Source organism: Tachyglossus aculeatus, chromosome 2 (genome assembly GCF_015852505.1).
Source record: "Tachyglossus aculeatus isolate mTacAcu1 chromosome 2, mTacAcu1.pri, whole genome shotgun sequence".
In the NCBI taxonomy this organism is placed as follows: domain Eukaryota; kingdom Metazoa; phylum Chordata; class Mammalia; order Monotremata; family Tachyglossidae; genus Tachyglossus; species Tachyglossus aculeatus.
Genome location: NC_052067.1, coordinates 96,370,259 through 96,373,834, shown reverse-complemented (window position 1 = coordinate 96,373,834; position 3,576 = coordinate 96,370,259).

Below are 3,576 nucleotides of genomic sequence, written 5' to 3'. Positions count from 1 at the left end.
ATTGATTGATTGATTGATTAAAATAGTCAGGCAAGCACCCATCTCCTTCCCCATCTTCAAAATCTTCCTGAAGATCCAATCTCCTGGTTGCGATATCCTAACAGCCCGTTTTTTTTTTTCTTTTTAATGATATTTAAGTTCTAACTGTGGGTCAGGCACTGTACTAACTACTGGGGTAGATACAAGCTAATCAAGTTGGACACAGTCCATATAATAATAATAACAATGGTATTTGTTAAGCGCTTACTATGGGCAAAGCACTGTTCTAAGTGCTGGGGGGCGATGCAAGGTGATGAGGTTGTCCCACCTGGGGCTCACAGTCTTAATCCCCATTTTACAGATGAGGGAACTGCGAAGTGAAGTACCCGCCCAAAGTCACACAGCTGACAGCGGAGCCGGGATTTGAACCCATGACCTCTGACTCCAAAGCCAGGGCTCTTTCCACTGAACCATGCTGCTTCTCCATTTGTCACTTGGAGTTCCCAATCTTAATCCCCTTTTTACAGATGAGGTAACTGTAAAAGTGAAGTGACTTACCCAAGGTCACACAGCAGACAAGTGGGAGACCTGGGATTAGAACCCAGGTCCTCTGCTTCCCAAGCCCATGCTCTTTCCATTAGGCTGTGCTGTTTCTCCGCTGTTGGGTATTTCATTTATTTTTTTTCTCTGTTCTGAGCAATTCGTGTGTCTGCCTTTCTCTGCTCACTGATTGTAAACTCCTTGAGGGCACGAACGGTCCTCATTTATTGCGTTCTGCATTCCGAATAAGTCAATCGCATGTCCCCTGCCCACAATGAATTTACAGTCTACAGGGGGAGACGGTCATTAATATAAAAATTACAGATATTTTCATAAGTGCTGTGGGGACTGAGGGAGGGGTGAATAAAGAGTGCAAATTCATTCATTCATCCAATCGTATTTATTGAGCTCTTACTATATGCAGAGCACTGTACTAAGCGCTTGGGAAGTACAAGTTGGCAACATATAGAGACGGTTCCTACCCAACAACGGGCTCACGGTTTAGAAGGGGGAGACAGACAACAAAACAAAACATGTGGACAGGTGTCAAGTCATCAGAATAAATAGAAATAAAGCTAGACGCACATCGTTAACAAATAAATAGAATAATAAATATGTACAAGTAAAATAGAGTAATAAATCTAAGTTCTGTCGAATGAATGGATGAATGAAAAACTTTTTCAGCCTTGTATCAAGGGCTATTGCAGATTAGTCCTGGTTAACCACTGATTAGTTATTTCTTGCATGAAACACGTGATTTCCTCAAACTTTGTAAAATTTGTATTGAAATGGTATTTCTTAAATGCTAACACTGAGAGCCACACCTTATGCACCAGGGTAAATACAAAATAATGAGATTAGATACCATGACTGTTTTAGATCAGGTTCATCATTATCAAAGAGATAGGTTGGTCAGGTGACTTGCCCAAGGTCACATAGTGGGCCAATGTCAGATCTGGGATTAAAAATCTGGTCCCGTTTTCCGATCGGCTGCTCTTTCCAGTAGGCCACAAGGTTTCTGGAGGATTTGGGGGGAAAACAGCCAGGGTTGACCCTACCAGCCTTCTCTTAATTTTTTTGTATGGTATTTGTTAAGCGCTTACTATGTGCCAGGCACAGTACTAAGTGCTGGAGCAGATACGAACTAATCAGGGCCCTGTCCCACATGGGACTCACAGTATTAATCTCTATTTTACAGATGAGAGAACTAGGGCACGAAGTTAATAATAATAATAATAACAACAACAATAACAGTAACAATAACAATAATAATAATAATAATAATAATAATGTTGGCATTTGTTAAGCATTTACTATGTGCCAAGCACTGTTCTAAGCACTGGGAGAGATACAAGTCTATCAGATTGCCCCACGTGGGACTCTTATTTCCCATTTTACAGATGAGGTAACTGAGGCACAGAGAAGTCAAGTGACTTGCTCAACATCACACAGCAGACAAGTGGCGGAGCTGGGATTAGAACTCATGACCTCTGTCTCTCAAGCCCGGGCTCTTTCCACTAAGCCATGCTGCTTCTCTAAATAAGGGTACTTATTGAGTGCTTACTATGTGTAGAGCGCTGTACTAAGCGCTTTGAGGAAGTATGCTACAACAGCAGGTAGACACTTTCCCTGCCCGCAACGAATTTACCTTTCTGACATACTTTTTTCTTGAGCAAGAAGGCCTGGACAAGGTTGGGTTTGGGAGGGAGGGGAGGAAACGGATCTGACTCATGAGGAGAAGGGGGACGGGGTCTATTAATTAGTCCTGGTATTTTAAATGCTTAAGCACTAGAATCCCAGAAGATTTTTGGGGATTGGCTGTTGGCCAGAGGTCAGAGATGCAATCAGTCTCAGTAAAGCAGCGTGACCCAGTAGAAAAAGCACGGGCCTGGGCGTCAGGCCCTGGATTCTCATCCTGGCTCCTCCATTTGTCTGCTGTGTGACTTTGGTCGAGTCACTTTTATTTTATAATGGCATTTATTAAGTGCTTACTATGTGCAAAGCACCGTTCTAAGCCCTGGGGAGGTTACAAGGTGATCAGGTTGTCCCACGGGGGGCTCACAGTCTTCACCCCCATTTTCCGGATGAGGGAACTGAGGCCCGGAGAAGCGAAGTGACTTGCCCAAAGCCACCCAGCTGACAATTGGTGGAGCCGGGATTTGAACCCATGACCTCTGACTCCAAAGACCAGGCTCTTTCCGCTGAGCCACGCTGCTTCTTCACTCTGTCGCCTCAATTTCTTTATCTATAAAATGGGGATTAAAACTGCGAGTCCCATGTGGGACAGGGAATGAGTCCAATCTGATTATTTTGTAAGTTATTTGTGCTCAGTACGGTCCCTGGCATATAGCCAGTGTTTAACAAATGCAACAATGAATATTCTTAGTAAAATACCAAGTGGAACACTAGAGACATAGTCCTGATCCACAAGGTACTCACAATCCACACAAGTAGTGTAGAGAAGCAGCGTGGCTCAGTGGAAAGAGCCCGGGCTTTGGAGTCAAAGGTCATAGGTTCAAATCCCGGCTCTGCCGACTGTCAGCTGTGTGACTTTGGGCAAGTCACTTCACTTCTCTGTGCCTCAGTTACCTCATTTGTAAAATGGGGATTAAAACTGTGAACCCCCCCGTGGGACAATCTGATCACCCTGTAACCTCCCCAGTGCTTAGAACGGTGCTTTGCATGTAGTAAGCGCTTAACAAATGCCATCATCACCATCAAGTAGTGGGGTGTGTGTGACAGCAAGCAGATGGAATAATGAGCAGTGTATTATCAACAATAACTTGACTGTAAGATCCTCCACTAGAGTGTAAAATCTTGAAGGCAGGGATCGTCTATCAGCTTTATTGTACTATCCCAAGCACTTAATACAGTGCTTTGCACCCAGTAATCATCCCATCGATATGTCGTGGATTGATCTAAAGATCCACAATAACGTTAAAATAGCCTCAACAGTCAATCAATCAATCAATCGTATTTATTGAGAGCTTATTGTGTGCAGAACACTGTACTAAGCGCTTGGGAAGTACAAGTTGGCAACATATAGAGACAGTCCCT